General features: G+C 34.7%; 1 protein-coding gene across 7 annotated transcripts in view; it reads left to right on the forward strand.

The window, feature by feature from the left end:
- LOC129240080 (solute carrier organic anion transporter family member 74D) overlaps nucleotides 1–26974 on the forward strand; it is a 149582-nt gene that overhangs the window by 8392 nt on the left and 114216 nt on the right. The gene's annotated exons all lie outside the window — the stretch shown is intronic.

Here is a 26974-nt window from a genome sequence, read left to right on the forward strand (position 1 = left end):
AAAGAATTGAAGTCATACGATCATCGACAATGTCGATAGTTCCTTATTTTCACCCAAAAAGAGTCAGATGGTTTTGCTGAAAAGATCCCCTTCTCATACAAAGCTTACTTCCATTTGAAATACGTACTCGTTCAAAACGTTCAAACAGACAAAATTCCCATACTTGGACATTGGAAGTTTTAACATTCTTCTTCTCACTTATATGCGCCTTGTGGGCTTATGGCGGCATTTTGTTCTTCGAAAATAAACCTGGAAGTGCGCTTAGTATCAACAAATTTCAATATTGAGAAATTAATACACTGTTGGTAGCGTGTATATTGCCAATATGTGATTTTAACAAGGCAGTGCGACATGCCACACAACCCAATCAATGTATTGCCAACGGGACTGCTATGAAAATTAATTCCACGTTATTCTGCAGTAATTTGGGCTCAAAACACTTGAGCCATCTTATAGATTCAGTAATAAATCGATATGTATCGAGATCCAATTAAGTCTAAGTGTCACCGAAAGAATTGACACGTGTAAGCAATCAGGCGGGCGACATTTGGGAGAGATCGTTTATCATTCACGAATTGTAAGCCTTCTACTTCCGATGCCAATAAACAGATAATGAATTCCTATTCACAATATATGCTTACTTGAAAGCAGCAAAAAAGAAGAAACTTGAACTTGAAAAACCAAATAACTATATGCTGCGCGAGTGAATGAAATGAGCCGCTAACGAGAACGGTTGCCAGTGATTTTGGATAGTGTGATACTAAGTTTCAATTATTGCTATTTGACGTAGAGTCGACAAAGGCAAATTATTGGATGATTTCATATTAATCAAAATATGGACAATCATACTTGCAATTACTATGTACATACAAAATTCGTTTACATCAATGGCACGCTTGCCTGAAAATAAATCTTAGTTGAGCAATGCTCTGTTGTATGTTCCAACAAATTACGTGCTCTTCGGTAGTATTTTAAAAGAAATAATTCTAGTGATTTCATCAGCATTTAATTGACACCAAACAGTAAATTTATGTTGTTGAGTGGAATCTGTATGTGGGACAGCCGTTTAAGTAAAAATAAGTATAGTCAGAAAATATAAATTTTCAAAACAAAAAAATGATTTATATATTTTAAAATTTGCCACTTTTTGGTTCCAGGAGATTCTGAGAACTATATAAGAACGACAAATTTGACAATAAAAAACGACAATATTAAGGTCTAGAAAATTCAAAAAATCGACTTTATTTTATATTTTAAGTATAGGCTTTTAAGAATATACTGTCAAAGAATATTCCCAGTATTTTCGACTCTATAGCCGTTTTAGTAGGTAGAGTCAGATTCGTCAGGCGGCCACTCTCAAAACTTTAAACAATTATCTCAAAATTTCTCTTTTCAGCCTGGTGTTGTCACGAAAAAAACAACTATTGAACCGAATCGTGTGAAATTTTAATATGTTGCTCACAACATGAATGGCAATCGCCCGTACTGGAATCATATTATTTCAATTATTTTGTATTTTTTTGATTAAAAAACTGAAAAAAACAGATTTTAATACTAAACCAACCATGACGGGTCAAATGACCAATTTTAAACTTTTTGTCAGAAGTTCTTAAAAATAATGTTATTAAATCGCCGTTTGCCTTCACGGCTTTTATTAAAAAATACATCGAATGTATTATTCAAGATTTACTCCTCTCTTGCTAATTTTCTTACCGAGAAATATATGTATGTGATCTTAGTAATATACATAACATTTTAAAGACGGGTCATTTGACCCATTTTGGTAGGAATAAGAATACTTAAAGTATCGGTAGGTTTAGTGTTAAGAGTGTAAAGCTCAAAGCCCCGCCATTTTGCCAATTTTTTTTTATTCTAGTGCGGAGCATTGCGACAGTCGTACTGATTAATAATTTTTTGAGTTTTTGTGTTTCAAATAAATAGAAGAGCCGAAATGGACAACACCGTCCAGGTCCACTTTTTCGGGTGGGTCAACTTTAGCGCCTTTTTTAAATTATTGAAATTAAACAAATTTGTTTTTTTTCCTCATTTTTGTATGTAAAAAAAATTAAATAAAAAGCTTAAACAATTAAAATATCGTTTTTGATTTTTTTTATTTAAAAAAAAATTCCTCAAAATACCCTAAATTTTCGAGCTCTAGACCACCGGCCCCCTTATCCTCGTTTTAAACATTTTGTTTTTACTATTGCTGCTGGGTTATTATTCCGAGATAAATTAAGTCCGAAGGTGCCATGAAAAATTTACGAACACGAAGTGTCTTATAAAGATGACGAATATATACAATAATTCACAAATTCATAATAATTCGAAGCTCTTCTTAACGTATGTCAAAAACGCTGTCAAACAGAAAATTGGAAATGGCCTACATGGCAGCTAATTATAAGTTCTATAGGCGAACTTTGAGCTTTTAAATTTAAGAAACTAAAATATTTGTAACTAAAGTAAAAGAGTAAGATCACTAAAAAACATGCAGATTGTCAAAAAGTTTCCCCGGTATTCAGCAACTTCAGCTTCAGAAGCATAAGCGATCACCTCAAAGTATAAATAGGTCTTGCAAGGAAATAAATTTATATTTCTATGCCTGAAAAATACCTACCATTTGTATAGAACAAAATACTATTGCCTCGCATTTTGAAACGATTTTCTCTTGTGAATTAAATGAAGTAAATCGCTCTCTTTGTTTGAAAGATTAAATATTAATGTGCGTGTATCAGTGAATTGCCACATTAGTTTATGCGATTATAGGTATTCGGAAAAAGTATAATAAATAAAAATTCAAAATAAAAAAATAAGAAGAATTAAGAAATAAGAAGTTAAAAAATATATATACCCGTTACGTCCCACAAATTTTCACAGTACGTCAAATTCTGAAAAATAACTTCATACATATAAATGGTCTTACACCATCCCATCGTGGGCATTAAAGTTGATTTTTATAGCAGACAAGGAGCTCTCTATGTGACTTATTAAGCTCTATAGGATGACTTTCACCACAACCATTTTCGGTCGAAATTGAGTATCACCTTCCGCGCCTTTGGAAACCAAACGAAGTGTGACTGCGTATTTAATTTGCTTTTATAAAGCGTCGTAATCGCTGGCATCTTAAAGAAAATTCGTGAATTTGGCAGGCAATTGACAAACAAAAATATATGTCTTTACTAAATATTAGAATGAAATAAAATTTAATATAATATAAAATTCATACATATAGTGACTGCGCAGTTTTAAATATAAATGTAGTTATGTATACTAAAATTAAAAAAGTTTTAAAATGCTTGAAAATATGGTAATAGAGGGTTTTCCAATAAGAGGTGTTATTCCCGTAAAATATCAATGGTTTCGTTGCTTGTGTGGCACGTAGCGACGTCTTGTTGAAAATAAACGTCCAATAAAAAATCGTTAATCATCTCTCGATAGCATAATCTATTCACCGAACTGTTGCTCCAGCTTAATTTTCGAAAAAGTAAGGTCCAATGACTCCGCCGGCCCATAAACCGCACAAAACAGTCACATGTTGAGGATAGAGAGGCTTTTCAACTATAACTCTTGAATTTCTGAGCACCAGATCCGACAAATTTTGCTTGTTGACGAAGCCACTGAGATGGAAATGGGCTTCCTCACTGAAGATGATTTTTCGAAGGAATTTCGGATCATTTTCATGCATTTCAAAGACACGACGTTGTTGATGATCGGCCGACTTGAGTTCTTGTGTTAACTGGACTTTATAAGTCTTAAGACCCAAATCTGTATGTAAAATACGGTGTAATGACATTTGTGGAATGCCTAATTCCAAAGAACGACGAGGAATGGACAAACCTGGGTTTTCTTCAACACTTTCGGCTACAACAGCAATACTTTCGGCTGTTCTTGAGCGACGTGCATGGGATTTATTCTTCACATCACTAACTTGTTTCCACAGCTCGAATTTTTCACCAATTTCTGTATTGCGGTCCGACAAGTTGCTTCACGATATCAAAAAATGGCAGCTTCAAAATAACACCTGTTATTGGAGAACTCTTTAGCTTAGTTCCAGGTCTATACTATACGGCGGATACGGTCTGTACTATCCAAGTTATCGGAGCTTCTGGCATGTCGTTACCGATGTTTCCTGCGTAGTGTTGTCTTAATTTTCGCTACTTCTAATCGATCGTCTGCTTCAATATGGCCAGTTATTAACAGTAGAGGCTCGATTTGCCTATTGTGTCATAGTGGATGATTCCCTTTCAATGCCATCAAGCACATAGCAAAACCTTACTGGATGTAAGTCCGCGCTTGGTGATCGTTTGAACCTGCTCCCCTATAGTTTTCCATGTATTTCAAAAATGGTTCGACTACGTTACGTTTCAGTAAATAGTCGTAGGTGTCAATTCGATCTACAAGGTTATGCTAATATACATTAATTCGCGGGGCATCCACACATAGAGCTTTCTCTGGCGACCAGCCTTATGCGAATGGACCGAAACGATTTTCTGGTTATTATTCAGTTGCTGAGCAAGAAAACAAGTACTCACATGCTAGTTCGAAACCACAAGTACGACCATTATTTTATCGGCATTTTCAACGATTGGCCTATCGAAATGTGTCTCATCATCGTCTTCCTTATTACCGTTAGAGAATCGTTGGACTACGTAGCGCACATTCTTTAGGCGATTCCTCCTCTATTCTACCTTAATTGTGGCGGTACTGAAGAATGTATGAAACTTTCTCTTGTTTTACTTTCATTTTGGATGACAGTAGCCTACAACTTACTTCACCATACTTCAAACTGTGAAAGAACATTTTTTGAGTACATCGTGCGGTAAAGACATCTAGTGAAAAATGGACAGTACGCCTATTCTGCACTAATATTCTGGCGTAAAAACCAGTTGCTCGAGGTTGGGCTCACTACTTGACAAAAATCCGATCAGTAGTCTGGTGGTGACATCGTTAGTGAGATGGATTGACGTTTGTTTAATTATCATTTCGCAACGAGAGAAAAAATACATAGTTTAATGGTATAGCAAACATACGTACATATGTATGTAATTATCAAAAATAGAGCACAATTGAAGTCCAAAAATAAAAGTGAAGCAATTAACAATTACCTGATCCGAAAACGAAGGGCTTCAATAATGAACGTGTTGACTGAGCTACATTTTAGAATAACTTACATATGTACATACTCGTGCATACAAACATATTTTCTTTTTTCACTGAAGCTTAAGTAAGTTGGAGGTGTACATACATGTTTATAGATTTACTTGCTTGAGTACATAGAGTATCTTGAAGAAAGTGCTGGTGGCTATTAAAAAATGAGAAAACGAAGAAAGAGGAATTGTCGCTACGTGAACAGTTTAAAAATTAAGGTATACCTAGTCACATGTATTTATTTTTTTGGCTCGAATTCATTTTGAGTTCTACACAGCGTGCGTTTAAACTAAATTGTAAGTTTTACTTGAATATCCAAATCACCTGAAAACAACTTTCTTACTACGGTTAGGATGCCGTTTCGATTGCAAATCTATTTCACATAAAACCAAATTTCAAAGTTCAAAATAAAAGAGAAGCCACGCAATAAATTCCATATATATATCCTTTTCTTTGTAAATCATGGGACAGATTGCCTTACAATAGGCAATGAAAATTTCAAAAGAAAATGAATAGCTGCTTTGAAGATTCTACGAAGATTAACATATTCTAGCGGAGTCTTGCTGGAGACTTAAACTTATGCAAGAAGTCGTTAATATGATTATTAGGCTTGTTTAAGCGACTTTCGCTTGTAAGTGTGTATCAAGTTGCCTTTTTGTTTATCATTTCGTTTGCCGAGCAGATCACTGAGATTCGCATCAAGCTTTTCCCAAACGAGCGACTCAGTGCGAGAGTCCCCTGAGCCTCAGATCTCAATTAATACATTCAAGCTTGTGCTATTGGGAAGCTTCGTATAAAACCATCCAATCCTCATTTTAGACCAGCCGATTTTAATCAACTTGAGACATAATAAATATATGAATATCGTCCATAGTCGATGCTAAGAAAACAAAATTAAAAAGTTAACCGAGATTTGCAAAATATCCACATATATAGTAGATGTATACGCGTTTTTATTATTTTTTTGTTTGGAATGTTTTCCACCATTGCTAAATTTGTCTACTAAATATTTAGGGGTTAAAAAGTCACTACCTATATTTTACTAAAATTACACAATGTACAAAACTGTATGCCCGAAAAAAATCATAAAAATCTAGTAAGAAGTAAGATGATTCGAAAAATCTTGTATTTGTTCGTCAATATCTTGTTTGTCCCCTAATATCTAGTAATTTCCCTTAGATAGAGCGCACTTGGTTCTACGCTTTTTCTAATCCTCGAACCACTTCTGACCACCTCGAACCACCTCTGCGCTTTAGTATTGCTAGAGTGGTTCCAACGATGCTATGTGGAAAATGTCGTTCTTTCATAGGTATTTTCGTCGTATAAATGTCGTTCTTTCATAATCATTTTTTATAGATATTTTTTAAGAAGTTTTTTTTTAAAAAATAAAATGCGATCGTTTTGACTTTATAGTATGTTATTACTAACATCAAATAGTATATAAAAACAATATTTTTTTTTTAATTGTTTTGTAGTAGTGTGGTTCCAAAGTAAGCATTTTAAGAAAAAAAAAAGGTACTCGGTTGCCTATATTCGACGGGCCCATGTGTTTTTTTAAATCAAAGAAAAACCAAATTTTTTTGATGTTGATCATTTTATTTGGTTTAAGTAGATTTGTTTTACAGCATTTTCCATAGTTTTAGCTAACATTTCGGCTGAAATAGCGGCTATTTCCTCACGGATGTTGTTCTTGAGCTCTTCTATGGTCTTTGGCTTATTAATATAAACCTTTGATTTTAAATATCCCCACAAGAAGAAGTCAGGTGGCGTTAAATCGGGCGAACGCGGTGGCCAGTCAAAATCGCCATTTTTCGACATCAAACGACGAGGAAACAATTTCTTCAAAAAATCGATTGTGGTGCGAGCTGTGTGTGGTGGAGCGCCGTCTTGTTGAAACCAGAACTGCCTCATACGCTTTCAACGAATAATCTTTATCACAAAAGTGGTTATCATATCGCGATAACACTCCTGATTGACGGTAACAGCTTGACCATCTTCATTTTCGAATAAAAACGCCCCAATAAGAGTTTTCACACTAACGCCGCACCAAACAGTGACTTTTTCATCGTAAAGAGGTACCTCTTGAATTTCATGAGGATTTTCAGTGGCGTAAATACGGCAATTTTGCTTGTTTACCGTCCCATTCAATAAGAAATGAGCCTCATCAGACATGATGATTTTGTTCTTCTTCTTTTGACTTCTTTTGTTGAATGTAAATTTCAACAATTTGGGAGCGCTCGTGTGGCGTGTACTGTTCCATGGTAAAAATCTGCTTGGACTGACGCTTCCAACGCGGTATTTCATTAAGCGATCTGACGTCTCTGTCAAAAGATACAGGGATGCCAGATGGGTCCGTCGAATATGGGCAACCATGTAGCTTGTCAACAGGATTTTGGCTCTTCAGGGCATCTGAAACGAAAAAATTAAACTGATTATTATTCTGTAGGTTTGTCATTCAGGCAGGTGCTACAATAGGAAGTTTGTTTTTTGAAAAATAACAAAATGGCGGACTTTTGAAAGAAAGGTATGTTTTTCGAGTGGAAATCAGACTGTAGTATGGAAAGTTAGGGCTGAAAAGAAACGAAAGTAGCACCTGCCAGAATGACAAACCTACAGATTAATAAACAGGTTAACTTATTTTCAGATGTCCTGAAGAGCCAAAATCCCGTTGACAAGCCACTTATCTTTTTTTAAACGCTTACTTTGGTACCACACTACTACAAAAAAATATGTAAAAAAAATTGTTTTTATATACTATTTAATGTCGATTGTCAAAACGATTCTATTTTCTTAAAAAAAAAATTCCTAAAAACTATCTATAAAATATGAGTATTTGACCAGACTACTACCTTAATAAGAGTATTCAATTTTTATTTTCTATTTTTTTCTTTATATGAATCCATAATAATTCAAGATTATTGTGTCGGTCAGAGCAAAACTGACAAAATTATGGTTTATACAGCTGCATGGCTTATACAGCTGCTTGACACTAAAGCGTTTTTCTGAAACTTGTTAGTTTCGAACTAAGTGTACATCATATCTACTCTACCAATCGTTTTGAAATACGCTTTTTTAATTTTAACTTTTTATTTTTTAATAATTATTAATCCTACAATACCAAAGTAGAGTTTTAGGCTTTCAAGAGATACGAAAAATTTAAAGGTCTAAAAACATTCTCGCAGCCATATTTCTAGAAAAACACTCACTCACTCCATTTTCAATATTGTTCAAATGTGACTGAATGATTGAAAAAACTAACACTATCTGTATAGCAAGTACAGCATTCAGATACAATTGAGGCCATTGTCCTGTACTCGGGTTCCCTTTTTAATTTTCTTTAAATCTACCCGGCCTCCGAAGAAATCTGAGTAGATCTTATGATGCCAAGTGCCAAGTGTCAGAAAGTGGCCCGCCGTCTCATCTTACTTTCCACATGCTGCGCAGAGTGCACTGACTGAGATACCCACCTTTTCCATGTACTTTGCGCATCGAAAATGGCCCGTCATCAGTCCAAACAGCTGCCTACAGGCCCGTCTGTTTAGTGACAGGAAGAACTCTCACCGTCGGTCGGACATGAGAGGTAACATCAGTTTTGTCCATCTGCAGCTTCTCTCAGCCTGAAAAATTCTTAAAAACATTCCTTTTTCCCCGAATTGACCTTATCACACCAAACTACAAATACAGGATTATCGGAAGGACATCTTAGATACTTACGGACATTATATTTAGATAATTTCTGATTTAGTTTCCGAGATTTTCGCTTATTATTATAATTGATTATTATTAGATTACTAAAAAAGATTGTTTTTTTCGTGTACGCCCATTTTTTTAAATGTTAGTTGAAGGGTACGGTGTTTGTTTTCTGTTAAAGAGTGTGTCGATTAATAAAAGTCATCAATCACATTTGAACCAAATCCTGACAATTAAAAATGGCTGGTTGATAACTTTTGAATTAACCATTTTTCACTCAGTCTTTCTTACTTCTTCACATCATTAAAAAAAGAATTGTGTGGAAACTATTCTGCAAATTATCTTAAAAACTGGATGCCTTTTCAGCTATACGATGCTTGCATACATCGGTAGTTTGCTGATAGAACGTCATAACTCAAAAACTAAAAATTATAAGAAAGCTGTTTCAAAGCTTTGAATTTGCCGTACTTGCATCCCAGTGTAAAAGAGAGATTAGGTACTGATGTTAATTTTTTTTTTAACATGAAATAAGAACTGGTGCTTATGTCTACATATTTATCCAAACAAACTCAACCAAATCAAGAAATAGTTAAGCTTATAAATTTAAAAATATTTTTCTAATTAAAAATTGTCTCGTTACCAAATATGCTCATAATTTTACTTGACTGTAACTGTTTAATTTCATTTATATATATATATATATATGTATGTATGCAAGTGTTTATATATATGTGCATATATTATATTTCATGTGTAGGCTGATTGTAATTGTTCCAAACCAATTTTCCTTACCCTTTTCCTCCTCCGCTAGCCATAACTCAACTTGTTTGCTTAGCTTTGACCGACACGCAGTCAAACTTTTTGGGAGCTTCTCTTTAGTCATTGAATGATTAAACAGCAGTAAGCAGCAAAGAGAAGCGATGAGAATCACGAGGCGATCTAATACTTTATGGCCCACGTTCATCGGTTGGCATTTCAATACGTTCTCGCTATCATAACCATTGTCATTTGCTTGTGTCTATTTCGTCGGTTACTTGTCAAAAAAGTTGTCGACCACGATGTGCACGATTAAGTCATGTGCATATGTATGAGTATGTACGACGGCTCATTCATACAAAGACAACTCACAATTAATTTTTGTATACTTGTGTACATCCATTACACTACGCATGTATGTATTTGTTTATTTTCATAACTATGTTTCGATGGCGCACATTTTTTAGTTAAATGTGTTTTTAGGCCAACTTTCAATTTTAAGTTTTATTGGATGGCCACGAACGAAAAAAAAATAGATATATACACAGAAGAGCTGATAATAGTTTTCAGTGCTATCTCATAAGGTTTTACATTTTTTCTTTAATTCATATGCCCTAATGATTTTAGTAAGAAAGCAAATTACCATGGGCAAAAATTAAGGCGCATTGTGCGATTCTTAAAAATAAATGGTATGTGATGATTGTGATGACTATTTATGAGTTCTTAAGTTTATCTTAAGTTTGCTTTAGGGAGTGTTTGTGAAATCGCTAGCTCAGCTCTCAGGCTCTTCTCAGTACAATCTAAGTCAATATGTACATATACATATATGCATAAGTCTAGCCTCAGTGTATCGAGTGATTATACAGATTGCTAGGCACTAAGAGAGAATGTGTTCAACTCTTTCTCCATCTTCTGCCTCTAAACGGGTTCTACGTGCCTCGATTCTCGCGGTCCCCAGAGTCAGGCCGTACGTCTACCGACCAAACAATTTTACTACTTCACTTCAAAATATCATATGTTCGGTTTTTCTTTCGCAATGTGGATAGGTTCGGCAATCACATACTTGCCCACATTTTCCATCTTTGGTTTGCACTAATGAGTTATCTTTCAGAATTTAGATGTTATTACTTATATTTTCAACTTTTCCGATTCTAATATATATTATCCTCCATATTCTTTATGACCCGCAAGCAATAAAAGAATGGCTTGAAGTTTATCTAACAAAGCTCGGAATTTTTATAGGCCGGAAAAATCTGGAGTTTCATATCATCACACGATGGCAACCATTTACATTTACACTAATTTATGTTCAGCTGAGTAATTTATTTATTTATTCGAAAGTCAACAAACTGTTCATACTGAATGGAATATATATGCAAAAGATTTCTAATTAAAGCATATGTATATGAGTTCAATGAATCTGACGAACTTACAACTAAGTCCCTTCAACGAATTGAAAAACACTATGAAGATGTTACGCGACGTTTGTAGTGGACTACGTAGTTAAGAGAATGCAACATGAATTTGTTCGACATCTTCGTGTGGGCCGGGTACATAATAAGAGTTGTTAGTAACAGAAAAACATAGAAAACATTCTCAAGTCATCCGCATAGAGTAAATAAATAGAGAGAAAAACAATTAAAAATATAATTAATAAAACGAATATTAATAAAACGTAAATAGTTGTTGTTCTAGTAACAGCATAAACATAATCGTATGGGGAGTGAAAGTGCCAGGCCAGAGTGGAGTGATAGTCCTTGGCCGAATATAAATCCGTACCATTCCGGTAACGCAGAACCGATTGTCGTGGAAAAGAAAAGCAAGGAGTCTAAGACAATACCTTGGGAAACGCTCCAAGAGACTAAGAAGAGTTAAGAGTGAACTCTTCTATTAAAACCACGCAACGTGTATTGCATAGGACCTTATTTGTCATAACAGATTTGTCCTAGTTTCGCTATTGATGCCTTATAATACTACTTGGATCAATTGTCCTATTCTTATTTTAACCCTTTGTCTACCGGCCGGTCCATTGGACCCGAATGAGATTTTAAGGTTGAACTGTGTGACCCTTCCACTTTTTTTGATTTCTATGTCTTCTGTAATATTCAAACAACATTACTTTTTTTTAAATAATTTGCAAGTTTTTTTTAGGTTACTAATCGGAGTAGTAGGTAAGCCTGAGCAGAAAATGTATAAGCATATTTTGACTGATTCGGGGCTTTCTAGTATCCCACCATGTAAGATTGGTTCTGTCGTATTTAGACGCAAAAAGGTATATATCTCGTGCCATTTATTAAAGATCATGCTGAATTACCAGTTCGCTGTGCAATCAGAATTTTACGTTTAAATTATTTTATCAATAGAAAACGTAGCAAACATAAGCCTGTTTTGTGGGTAGCAAAGTGTACTAAAGAATACCCCAAGGTTTACAATACAGCCGCTTTCTCGATACTTGCCACAATTTATTAGTCACTTTTGGTATTGATTGCTCAAATATTAGGAACGTATAGTATTCTGCGGAAGCAAAAAGAACTAAAACCAGGCAAAGCTCCCTATATTACAACTGTATTCTTTACTTCATCTTTATGCGTTATGTACTATTAAAACCTACGCTGCGGCGGGCAACTTTCAGTTCATCTTCTCATAAAAACCGTTTGTCGATCATAGTTGGCACAAGCCTTCACTTTGTAAAAAGCAGCCCTAAAATTAGAAGTGAAGTTTGACCTAAACACCTTTCAACATCGACGGGCAGTATTAGGTCTCGAAGTACGTCAATACCTCGAAAAATACTTATAAAATCTGGCTGGAAAGAAATTAAGGAACAAGTTATGTTTTTTAAGGCCTAATAAAATAATATAAGCAACGACCAGATCATTCTTGCTGGGGACATTAAGGTTAGGTTAGGTTGAAGCGGTTGTCCACTGTAGGACACACTCAGGGTCATGGTCGATTGTGATGCGGCGTGGGAAACTAGCCCTTATACCTCCTAAAAGCAATGTGTACTTTTCAAAAATTTTGTTAAATCCTCAATTTGAACAGACCAGAGATCTTTCAATTCATTAAAAGATTGTCTACCGAAAATGGCGAGACTACGTCTTGATAGAGCAGAGCAGTGAAACAGAAGGTGCGGGACCGTCTCTTCCTCGTCTAGACAACTTCTGCAGAAGTCATGTGTTTGCACACCAATCCTTTGGGCGTGCCTACTGATTAGGCAAAGCCCCTTTTAATGAAATCAGTGTGCTAAGACTGTGCTTATCTCGTCTTAGCAGAAGTTCCGTGCGTTTAGCATTGAGAGTCGGCCAAAAATATCAAGAGATTTTGCAAGTGGCTTCATTATGCCATCTTTCATTTGCTACTCTTACAATTTCTTAGCGGAAACGTAGTTGACACGTTTGCAAGAGTATACCTACATATATCATTGTCTATGTACTCATCAGTCAATTTGGTACCGATTTCGCTAGTCCATCGGCTCTGCAGTTCCCCTCAATATCACAATGGCCAGGAACCCATGTTATCATTAGGTGAAATGAATCAGCCATCTTGGTAAGATATGCGCGGCATTTCATGGCTACCTTGGAGGTTTTATGAGGGATTTTATCGCCGCCTTGCTATCAGTGAAAATTTAGATATCATCTCCAGTTATCACATCACACTGTACCTGTGTCATGGCTTTCATTATTGCCATCATTTCAGCCTGAAAGACAATTCAGTAGTCGGGAAGTCGAAAACTGAAGGAGGCCCCCAGATGCTCGGAATATACAGCCCCACCCACCTTACCCTAGAGCTTTGAGCCATCTGTGTATACATGTCGCCCTGTCTTACCTCATCCCGTTCCCACTCTTCCCTCGAAGGTAGGAAGGTCGTGAACGTTGTAATAGCAAGTATAGTCCACCTGTCCGGGAAACCCCAACGTGGCATCCAGGATTTTAACATGGGCATAGTCTGTGTTTGACCACTTATTGCCGTACTGCGCGCAATGTACTTTGCCCGCATGGGGACATGAAACAAGGAAATTCTTGATTCTATTTAGCAGTAGTGTTTTGAATTTCTGTCATCAAACAAATGACCACGTGTTGTTCGCCATATATGAGGTATTTTCTTAAAAGCTTGAAAACTTAAATTGATAAAACAAAACAGAAATATTATTGGAATGAATTTTTTTTTATTATAATCTGGTAGATAATTTCATTATTTTTTTTTTATATGATATCCGGTCTATTCGATCTGTCCAATTTTTGTCTGCTTTTCCAATAAATCTGAAAATAAATCTAAGTGAGCCCAATTATCACAAATGCGATGCAAATGATGATCAATTGTTTCTCGAGCTGTATAGGCACATAAGTCAATATCCTTACGTAACATTTTTTACGGGGTGAACTAGCTCAGGATGACGACGAATCAACATTTCGCTGCCTTCTTCAATACTTCGCTATATAAACTTCGCTGCACTTTATTTTTTTTAAGTAAATTTTCACAATTTGGAAGCGTTTCGCTGGCGTCAAACGATTCATGACCATGAACCTTACCGAACAGAAATTTCAATACAGTTTGCCATTCTCAGCTGCCAAGCCATAGTTATCGATACCGATAGTTCTCATCCAGCTAAATACCCGATATTTATTATTAGAGTACTTCAATTTTTTGTTTAATATTAAGCTTTATCTACTATTTGATTTCAAAAGCTATGTTAAGAGTACTCAAATGCAAGAGAATAAAAGAGTAACGAAAATGATTGATGAGGAACCAAAATAAAAAAAAGTAAATATAACAAAAAAATAGCACAATAAATTGAAAACAAAACATGTTTAAAAGTAATAATAAGAAAAAAATATGATTCCAATTTCTTGGAAACAAGATATGTGATTTTATATGTGCATTAGGGTGATTTATATTTATAGCAGAGAATTTTGGTTTTAAAATTTTAAGCCTGCTAAAGCTTGAAGCAAAGAACAATAAAACAACTGTAAGACAACAGCCGATATACATATATTTTTACATATGTATTTGTAAACATACATTAAATTGTTATGAGATGCAGCAAAATTTGCTTAGCAAAATCTTTGACTGAAACTCAAAAAAAGCTGTTCCAATGGGAATAGCAAAATAAATAACTTGAATTGAAAATATTTTAACGAATATTGCTTGAAACTTTTACGGGTATAGACAGGTACGGGTTAAAATCTAGTATTTGATCATCGTCCGCTTATTATTTTCTTAAAGAATATGTTCATTAACTGCTTGGTAATTTTTATAAAGTTTATGTCCATGTCTTTGTACACTACCACATTTTTTCTTTGTTTTCGTTTTGCAGTTTTGAAATTTCCTAGCACAAAATATGAACTTATTTTTATGAAAGTTTAACTCTGCATCATTTTTTGTAGAATTAAATTGAAATTTATAATACTACAGACAGCTTCGGAAAGTTTGGGCTCGGCGAGTCTAGATAGTTGTGCTGCCTATAAAATAAAGGGGCAATCTTCCGATAGCACTATTTCGACTACTTTTCAAAAGCGTGCCTTAGGTACGTGTTTATCTCTATGGGCAGGTCAAGCATTTCCTCTCTCAAGACAATGACCCAACCTAATGCACATATTGCCAAAAACTCAATTCATTGTTAGAAACTTAAAGAATCATGTTAGTGCACACATTCATACACATACACACATACCTACTCATATATTGGTAAACAACTTTGGTATTCCATGTTCGTATTATATCCATTCGCGAATGTTTTACTGTTTTTTTATTTGTTTTTGCTAGACTGTTTTCGGACTATCCGAAGTTATTCTGCAAAGAATTTAAATGAGTGGTAATTCAAGTACAAGTTTGATTTTGGTTAGTTTTGAATTCTAAAGTCGTGTCTCTATTCTTTCTAGTTCTAGCTTATGCTTCTTTCACTTTTCGTTTTATTTAAACACACGCACACACATGTGTATGTATGTATCAGTATATGAATTTAACTAATTCATGCAAGATGTGGATTACTTACATCCATTCATTACATATTCAGAGAAGTTTAAGAAAATTACTTTTATTTTCTTTGTCGACTATGGCCAGTTTAGATGTAGTTCCTCAACGTATATAAATATTTTTTAGAATCAACAACAAAAGCTTTCTTTCATAGAAAGAGCTGACATTGTAACCATTCAGCTTTCAAAAAACATGTTTTGAGGGCTAAACTCTAAACCTACATACGTTTCTAAGTTTTTCATACATATGTATGTATCTTCGAATTCGTTAAACAATTTTACATTTATGGCAGTATTCGTAAATGTAATATCGATCTTCTGTTTGCTTTTGTGTGTGCATATGTATGTAGGCTTATGCATGCATTTGTATCGATTGAAATTTTGTTTTTACTGTTCTGCGCACGAAAGGGGATTTGGAAAAAGCTGGATCGGTATGGTCAACCATCAGCAAGTTGTTCACGTATTCACATCGGCCACATTTATTTTCGAGTTGTGTCATATATCTACTTGACAGATCGCTAGTCAATCATTTGGTTGCTTGAGACACACAAATGCAAAAGTTCTCAGTTAAGCATGCGTGGCTGGCAAGATTTGAACTTGACTCGTTGGTTCGCTTCGATCTATTTACGTATATATGTGTGTATGTGTGTATATAAGAATGTTTGTATATTAGTTCTGCACACGAGCTTATAAGTGAAATCTGAGGTGAGTATGTACGTGTGTATTGCTCAAAGTTTTGCTTTCAATGTTTATTGTTCTTTTCCTCAAAGCTTTTACTTTTTTCTCTAATTCTCAATTGACCACAAAATACTTGACTGGGTTCTCTCATTATATTTCTATAACAGTTTATAACTACATACTTCTCTTCTTTATTGCTACTTTCGCAATCTTTTATAATGTGTCCCACACGGCTTATGAAAGAAGCTTTTAAGAAGCGAGAGGAATAAATCAAATCGAAATACGATAATTCTTTAGCGTTTATAATGAATACTGAATACTTTTATACTTGTTTTAACAATAGTTCTTACTCTGTGTTTCCTCAGTAGACAATTTATAGTTGTTAATAGGTATATACTTTAACTTACCCCGGTAGGGCATACCACGGCGTATGAGTAATAGAGAGGGGCGCGTAAACATTTCGTACATTCAATAGACTCAATTCAATAGACTCCAAATTATGCAATAACATTAGAAACTAATATAGAAGATAGCCACATGTATTCTTTAGAATTACACATGAAGTATATCTGGAAAACTATTTACAAATATAATTGCAACAGACTCCCACACAAACTAACACAAGGCATCTTAAATAAAAATGTATTTTGGCTTAAACATCTGAACGACATGGGAATGGAGTTCGGTCTGAAGTTTGAAGAAAACATCACTTCTATAGACTGGCAAGATCGCTGTGCGCAACTTCTTACCGAAATGAGAGTAAAAGATATCAACATGGCAAGGCAAAAAGCACAGTCAAGCGAGAAGCGAATTTATAAACATTTAGACTACTCAAAAGGGGAATCATATATTAAAGAAGATATGCGGCTAGCTGATATTACAACAATTTTCAAAGCAAGATGTGGTTTACTGGAAATGCTCAGAAAATATGCACCCTCTGCAATTTAAACGAGGAAGAAAATATGCAGCACTTCTTAGGAAGATGTCCGGTACTGAAGGAGATCAGAATAAAATACCTAAACGCAGCGAAGCTAAATGAAGCAGAAGTAATAGATATACTTAATGGCCACAATTGGAAAATACTAACTTGCTTTATATACTCAGCCTTACGCTATAGAAATTTTCTTAATGCAGAGTTCAATTTTTGATTAATTTTTGAGTTGTGACAGACAACATTGTTATTGCCACAAATTTATTATTTCTTTCTTTATGTATTTATATGCATATTTAAACGAATTATTGTAAAAATTATTGTAATGTAAGATGAAATTTATAAATAAATAAAGAAGAATTACTACTACTACTACTAGACTCAATTAGACATTTGCCGAAGTAGGGTAGTTGAAAACTTGTACTAACGTGATTTGTTTCCCGATAAACTCCTATCTCGACCGACTAAAATTACACCTTTTGCTTACAAGCCGACAAAAATCTTGAACATTTGACATGCAGCTTTACACGCACGTTTTTTCTTATATATTTTAAACTAATTTCGTAACAAAAAGTATTATTAATAACATTTTCTTATGCTTCCCCATAGATCCTAAAGGTCATTCACTCCATTGGGCGGAATTGGAGTCTTAGTAATTTGTGATTTTACGTCACTCCGAAAATACTTAATAAAATTCATATCGATAGGTTGTGGGGACCATTTTAAATCACCAAGCTTTTCCTTCTGAATTCAGTCAAAGAACTGCATTTGACTCATCAACAGACCTATTTTGTGACCCAAAACTGGAATATTTTGTTACACATACCATACGTCTCCTTACACTGCTTATTAATGGATCAACACAATTTTTAGAAATTAAATCTTAAATTATTATTGACGGCCCACCCTTCCTCCTTAGTCCAATATCAGGTGTCTTATTTGAAAATCGGTTAGTTTAACTCAATTCTAATTAAGTAAAGCAAAGTAAAGTGTACAAGTACGTGAATAGTAATTTGTTTTACAATGCATTGCGTAAGTCTAACCATAGCTTAATTAACCTTAATAGCAATTCTTCAGTTTTCTTGCGATACAACTAAGGCGTTTCTTAAACGCAAATGCGGTTTGTTTAGCACTGGCTTATCTCTCTCTCTGCTGCCTTAGCATTTAATATGAAAGTGCTTCACAAGATTGACAGCATAGCTACTGACCCCCAAGTTCACAAGAAAGCGAGCATGGCGGTCTCTTGTATCCCTGCTCCCGCCTACCGGACCCCCAGAAGCACTTTCGGCTATATTTTTTGAAGTATTTGTACTGTAATGTGAATAGCATGCAATTTATTTGCCAATTTTCTTACCGACTCAATTTACCGCAATAAATGCATTAAATGAACTTATGTCTCATGATCGATCATCTTGTGTTGAATATATTACAAATAAGGAAAAATCTATCAAACTAATGCAAAGTTGAAATTAAATTCAAACCTGTAGTTTTTGTATTATTTAACATTTTAATTAATTAATTATTTTGAATTCGTTTTGCTCTAAACGTGTTTGACAGAGAGGTGTACCATAAAAAAGTAAAAAATAAATAAAAAATACAAAAATTCGTAGCTCTTGAAACAGTTGCACTACATTGTAATATTCCCATATTTTACCTATGTAGAACACAAGAATGACCAGCCAAAAATATTGACTCATAAAATATAATATTTTTTTACATTTATGATAGTTTTGGTCTTATTATCTTAGCTTCTGAATTTTAAGCATACTTTTCGTTCTAATATTTTTCAAATCACGAAACAATGGGCCACCCTTATATAAACACATACATATGTGTATATGTGTAGGTATGTATATTTAAGTTAAGCAAAACATTTTTCTACCTCTTTTACTTCCGCATCTATTTCATTTGACTTTTAGTTGTATAATTAGTTGGCTATTAGTTTTAATATCGTCGTTATATTATTTAATTTGTTGCTTTGCACCTTTTCTCGCTTTTGTCTGCCCAATCAATCGCACGCTTTATTTCCTCGCCAGCTGTGGCTTCGAATTCTCTTTTTCAATTGCTGCTGCGTATTTTACTTAATTGGCAGTCCTTGAACTTGACTTAAAGTGCGCGTGCTCTTGCACACACACACACGAATAAGCATACATTAAAAACAATCTAATTGTATGCGTGCATATTTTGGGACTTCACTTTAGCACCACTCTCCCCATCCACACGAACGATTAATAGGTTATTTATAAAATCAGTCAGTCAGCCAACCATGCAATCACTTAAACAAGTGCTTAGCTCTGCTATGTGAGTATTACACAGGCCTATATGGTTTTTTATTTTTTGTATGCGGTACTCAGCTACTTCAAAAAGCTCGAGTGTTCAGTAGGTAACCTCAGCAGAAGTTTTTGATTTTGCAATCCCCATATTGCATTCGTTATTTTGAATTTTGAAAAATTGACATCAATTTTACAATCACCGACCCCAACAATCCCCAAGACTAATCATTTTTATGAGCTAAGCTCAATTTGTAATTTGATCGTAGTGTCTGGGCCTTATTTATTTATTTCTTTTTTAACTACAGATATGGTTATTATAGCGTAAGATTTGAGCTTTAATTTGAGTATAGGTTATAAAGTCCCTAGCACGTCAGGCTTTTTAGACAATCCCCAAAAAGTGGTTTTATGGGTTTTTAACCACCCGCCTTTTATTAAAACCAAGACGTGATAGGCACTTTAGAGCCCCAAAAGCGTGTTCAGCGCACAAAGATACATCGGAATATAAGAATGAATTTTGTAGACTTGTGTTATTTATATGTATAATACATATACATATAAGTGTAACTCCGCTGTAAAACAGAATATGCAAAACGAATTGAGGATAAGTATGTATTTGTGTTTATTGACTGTTTTTTAAGCGAAAGGAAATGAGAACCATTTTATCAGTATAATTGTTTCCATTTAAGCGGGGAACCAGAATTGTAATTTCTGTAGAAATACTGAGTAACTTTTAGTACTTCGTTTAAAGCTGCCAAGCGAACGGCTATATACGTATTGTCGAATATAGTCTACATTATGAATTAGCATATGGAGTTATGATTAGTTGATTTTTAATTTAAAAAGATCAATTTTTATCCGCTGCTCAGTAGTTCCTGCGTACAACGCTCATCTAGCGGTTTCTATGCTTTTATCAACGCTTTCCACGATTGGTCTTCAAATTTCAAAACCGGAAAATTAGCAAACAATTATTATACCCGCGCGCACTTGTGCCGACACGAAGTACACTTTTGAGTAAATGCGAGTATCTCGATAAAGACTTATTGAGACTAATGAGACTAAATTGCCGTCGATTCGGCTGTTGGTATTTGCTGTAACTCTCATGTTTGATTCCAACAAATGGCATGGGTGTCTCAAATAAAATTTTACTAAAATGTGTTTGGGTACGAAAAATTCGACACGGAGCGTATTTGGCTCTTCTTTACTTATTTTTAAACTCCTTTTGATCTTAGCTCAAGTCATATTGGCTAGATTGCAGTAAAGGGACTTCAATAAATACAATATAAAGCTTACGAGTCGCAATAAATAATACTTATTAAATCTATATAAATTAAAGTTAAATACACACTTACATATAGTGCATATGTATACATAATATTCAGCACTAATATCCTTCGTTATTTATCTGGAAGAGCTTTTCTTGAAAATGTGTATCACGTTCTAAAATTCCAATATAACGACCTATTTTCAACAAAAAACTCATTATGCACTGTTTGCTGTGACCTCGCAAAGTCTTTCGTAAAACAGAAATTTTTTATGTGTGAATCCTCTATAAGTTCTAAATCCTATTTACTCGTATGTATAACCCATGCAAAATAAATTTAAAGTAAACAGTTAGGTACCCGTTACCTGCCAGGAACATAGCACGATGTCTACTCAATTGGTTCCATGCACGTGAATGGAAAAGAAGAGAAAGAAAATTTCTTAAATCGATATAAAAGTTAATATTAGAAATTGGACAGGTTTGAGCACTATAAGCATTAGCATAAGCATTTTTTGATATACATAGTATTAGGTGCGCAACTAAGTGCTCGCTGTTTTTTTGATGAAAATACAACTTTATTCTGAAAAAATGGATACAAGCTAATCATTGAAAGTATTGCCCGTAGCTGACTACTACTTTTTCCCATCTTTCTGGTAGATCGCGTATACCCTCGTGATAAAACTGTTCATCTTTTGAGGATATCGAAATGAGGATTTTTTGATGTCTTCATATGAATGTAACTGCTGGTCAGCTTGACCATGTGGCATCGATCGGAAGGTGATAATCGAACGACGCAATATCTGGAGAATATGCCAAGTTTGGCAACGTGAGGCCGAGCGTTGTCATGCGCTAGAATCATTTTTTCATGCCTCTCCGCATATTGGTGATGGTTTCGCTTGGTTTTAACAGTTCATAATAAAGAACACAAACTTGGTCCCACCAAATACATACATAAATAACCTTCGCAGCGTGAATATTCGGCCGAGGCGACGAAGTAGAAGCATGACATGTCTTTTCTTTGGATTGCTGTAATGAATCCATTTTTCATCACCTGTCACGATTCGCTGAAGCAAGTCTTCCTTTTTTTGCCGCTGGAGCAGTTGTTCACGAGCGAAAAAACGACGTTCAACATCCCTAGGTTTTAACTCATAAGGAACCCAAGTTCCCTGTTTCTGAATCATTCCCAAAGCATGCAATCGCGTGGAAATGGATTGGCGGGTAACTCCTAATATTGAAGCAAGCTCTACTTGCGTTTGACATGGATCCTCATTGAGCAATGCCTTCAGTTCAGCATTTTCGAAGGTTTTTGGTCTTCCTTCACGCGGACGGTCGTCAACATTAAAATAATCGTCTTTGAAGCGACGGAACCAATCGCGGCACGTTGTTTCACTTAAAGCAGCATCTCCATAAACTTTTTGTAGCTCTCGATGCGCTTTAGCCGCCATTTTTTTTTCGAATGAAAGAGGAAAATCAACACATCCCGCAAATGACGATTATTCGGCACAAAATTAGACATTTTCACAAATCCAAAGTGGTAGTATTTATTGCAAATAAAGTAAAATATACAAACTTTGAAATTTACTTATTGTAATATGAAGAAAAAATAAATATTTACAATAATTTAACGACAATGGCATGAGCCGTCTGTCGATTTATTTTTCGTACAAAACAATTATTCGATTTACGGTTTTTTAAAACCAGTTAAACTCTTTTATTAAGTAATCTCTGTATCTAGAGGCATATTTAATGAAACGCAAAAGTTTATCCCGATGATCATTTTCCCCATTGAGAATCTCAATCAGTTGTGAATCATTAGGTAAATTTTCCGAAAAAGACTTTTCTATATTCTCTTAATATTGGACAGCGCGCCAGGAAATGTGCTATGTTTTCAAGCTCGCCTAAATTACACATTGAGCAAATTTTATTTTCTGTGTCAAATCTGTTGTTATTTAAAATTACCATGTCACTTCTAGCCCTCATTATCCACATGCTTGATTCTATACCATATTTTTTTTAAATAAACCAGACCTTTTCACCAATCTAATTCCTTATATATCCTACTAGTATTTAAGGTTTTTTCTTGTGTACATATTCATCCTAGCCTGGTTGTGGTTTGTTAAAAGCAATTTTGTATCTTCTATCCAGCTTTCTGATTGTATGTTATCTGTTCGCCATATGACATCGTTTTTACTGAACAAGTTCTTTAGATCTCTAATCCAGAAGACTTTTTTCTTTATAACAATTTTGGACAGATAATGTGGCAGCCGATTTTCTGAGTACATAAACAAAATTCTGTGCATATATATTACTTAAAGAATAGTTCTAAGGTGAACAAATGATTTTCTTGCATGCCGGTTTAAAAAAAAAAAGTGTATGTGGACATATGTGATGTTGATGTGATATCAACTTCTTCAAACCACCCGAAACCCCACACCTGTGCTGCGTATGATTGTATTGAACGACAAACTGCAAGAAAAAGTTTCCATTTAGCTGCAATTGAAATTCCTTTTTGAAACCAAAAGTATATGATAACAAAACAAAATCACTAATGGGTCGAAGCAGTTTGTTTACCAAATTTCTAAGCTTGGTTTATGACGTTTAGGTTTTGTTAGAATCGACTAGCACCCACTGCTGGCGGCATCTATTGACACACAGCGAGAACTTAGGTGCGCACCAATATTATATTCTGGTAGACAATTTCATTCAATTTTTTTGTATTATAATTTCCAGCATATGTCCTCCGTGGCTGTGAGTTGCATGGTCCATTCGATCAGTGCAATTTTTGACTACTTTTTCCAATAAATCTGGCCATATGGCATCAATGGGGGCTGGAATATAGCAATAAACTGATTGTTAATCCCGTTTCATGACAAGTTGCCCCGTCTTGTTGGAACCAAGTGTCCTCGATAATTAGCTGACTAATTTTTGGAAACAAAAATTGAGTCAGCATAACTCAATAGTGTTCGCTATTCATCGTAACGGCAGCTCCTTCCACAGCTCGAAAGAAATTAAGACCGATGATGCCGCCATTGATCTATGAACTTCGTTAAAAGATTCTTTTTTTTTTTTTTTTGCAAAGTAAATTTCCACCATTAAGAAGCGTTTTTCTGGTGTTCAACGATTCATGATGACTTACCAAACCTAACTGAATAGAAATATATGCACAATTTGCCATTCTCAGCTGTCAACTCATAGTTATCGATACGATAGTTCTAATGTAGCTAAAAAAACAACACCCGATGCAGCATGATTGTAGGTAAGGTAGGCAAGGTTATTGAGGAAAAAATCATTATAAACCGGGGTTGGCCCCTTCAAAAAATCGAATCGAGGGCATACATTAGTTTTTGCAAACATTCTACTCTATCGGGTATTTGTATCGTAGCGCCAGCGCGAACTAATTAACTGGAAGTTTGTTTTCCTCCAAAGCTTTGCAGAGAGTGACACTTAATTGCATCTGTTGCACGATATGATACGACTAACGGACAACTGCCTCTTGGATATTCCCCGTTGCTCACCTACGGGTCGTTGATAACAAAATCGGACAGTGCTTTTTTTGACAAACAAAACTAATACTCTACAAAGCATTTTCTTTGAATGAGGACTGTCCTTTAAGGAGCAACTAAATTTACTGCATGGTTGTTAGCGTATGAAGATTGGTTTAATTATTTGCATAAGGAAATAATTTATACGCTGGCACTAAAATTAGTTACAACATATGTGGAAAAAAGCTTTTGGAAATGAAAGTTGAGTTCCTAATTTATCAATCTTAAGGTCAACAGTAAAATTGTCTTGTGCTCAGAAGTAAATGCGGAGTGGATTTTTTTAATTTTGAAAATATTGGGATCGTAAAATTTACTCCAAATATTTTTACAGACATAAACAGTACTTCAAAGTAAGCAATAGTGACAATTGAGATACATATTTAAATCTCCCGCCAGTAATCTTTTCAATTTCGGCAGCCGTAGCCGAATGGGTAGGTGCGTGACTACCAAATAGAAGATGGAGGTCGGCCAAATTCCGAACAAAGGCTATAGAGGCCAATTATGTTTACAATACTCTTTCCAATTATATTATATATATTTTTATTGAAAAATATCAAGAAGCTCACGGGATTCAATGGACAGAAAAACAACATACGACAAAATCAGGCATAATTTTAGAAACGAAATGCTCCAAAGCCGCCTGATTTAATTTTTCTTTTTTTGAAAGAACCTTGCTCTAAACTATATGCAAAAGTTTCTAAAGTATTTTTTATTGGTAGACATAAACATATATTTATCTGATTTTATAGTATCTGATTAGCGCCTAGACCGCTTTATTGGATGCTTAGCCGAGCTCCTATTTGTGGTGCGCTCAGGGCTGAAATACACCGCTGGTTTGACACTGCCTCCCAAGGGGCGTCCGCCATTAGAAAACAATGTTCTATCATTTGGTCACGCACGTAGATATTTGGCTACTGATCACTATGAACACATGAACAAATGTCTGAATTAAACTCCTCGCTCAAAAAATGTCAATGGGGCAACGCTATGTCAAAAGTTATTATCTTGGAATGCATTAAAACTGTGGGAAAGGAATTACACACTTTCTTTCTTGTATCAAACATTTGTAACATTTGTTGTAGACCAACAACAACATTTTGTACATTAAAATGTCACGTCAAAGGAGAAATCAAGGAAGTGAATTATTTGTGAAAGCAAAATAAAAAAAGCAATAAATTAGTCCTCGTGTTAAAATTATTTTAAAATTTTCATAGTTATGAATTTAAACTCATTACAAAATTTAAAATTACAAGTGATACCAAGGCTCATTCATTAAAACACTAGACTAGTGGCACTAGATTAACAACAATGTTTCGTACGTTTGATTGTCAAAGCAAAGTATTGGCAAAGTGGAAAACAAAAAATGAATTCGAAAAAAAAAACAAATTAGCTACTACCTTTAATAGATTCGTCTTGATCAAAATTTTGTTTTATCAAATTCAAAAATGCTTTTAATCTCTTAATTTTTCCAAAAACTCTTTTTTCTTAGTGAAATTTCAAATTTTCTGCGGAACTATTGTCCCTATCATATTAACAAAATGCACGTACATATGTGTTTACTGTAGAAAGTAATGTTATTTGCTTGTTTCAATAAAATAAATTTATCAACTCTTTCATTAATTGGCTTCTTGTCCAAGTTGCTAATACATAAAGTGATTGCAAATTAGAAAGTACCAAACGATAATGGCGAATCGGCATGAATTGAAGTTATTTCGCAACTTGCATGCGTATGATAGATATCCGCTTTTTAATTTCTCATTTGTCTATATTGTTTGTTGTCATGCGTGCGGCTCTTTGAGCTATTCGATATTCAAGCTTTGCTAATGCATACGAACGAGTTCAAGTGATCCTCACTTCAATTGCTTATGCCCTATAGCACATAACTACTCGTCAACCAATTGACCAACTCACTTTTGTTATTCGACACTTTCTTTTTATGGGGCGTTCATTGAGGTGCTGAAGTGTTGTTGTGCACACACAAATCTTAAATAAGTTGTACAATATTTTCGATATTCATGCCAAAAAGTGAAAAGACATTGCTGTTTCCTAATGCTACTCACATAAATCACATTCAATATTTTATAAAGCGGGCTTCTTTTTAAACATCAAATTTCGTGGCTATACATACATAGTTGTACTCTGCACTGAAAATAACTCGTTGAGTAATTTTCACTTTTGTTTTGTATGTAATTAAGTTAAAAAAGCTTTAAAAATTCGTACAATTAGTAAGTACGAGTAAGTGTATATATGTATTTGCATATATATTTATATATATAATTGGCGCTTATACCCTTTTTGGGTTTTCGATCGAGCTTCTCCTCCTATTTGTAGGAGTTTGCATCGTAAAAGAAGGGATCTACAGTTTCACAGGTTTGCCATTGCCTGTCGGTGGTCGACCGCTATTAGAAAAAAATTTCTATAATTTTTTTTCTTTCATGCACGAAGATTCAAACTTATGCACTCCAGAATGGTAGGGTTAAGCTAGATTTTTGTGACAGTAAATTTTAAAAATAGCTAACTCACTTAGACCATGTAGGTCCGTTGTGGTACCACTGTGTAACACTGATTTATAATGAAACCATTTAGACGCTCTTATGAAGTGTAGGATAGATTTTTTTATCGTAAGCGAGTCAAAAGAGTGTTTTCCTAACGACATTGCCCTACTCCTAGCTAAGGCTGGACAATTACAGAGTAAGTGTCCTATTGTTTCTTCCTCTTCCTCGTCTTTA

Source organism: Anastrepha obliqua, chromosome 3, assembly GCF_027943255.1.
Source record: "Anastrepha obliqua isolate idAnaObli1 chromosome 3, idAnaObli1_1.0, whole genome shotgun sequence".
Classification (NCBI taxonomy): Eukaryota; Metazoa; Arthropoda; class Insecta; order Diptera; family Tephritidae; genus Anastrepha; species Anastrepha obliqua.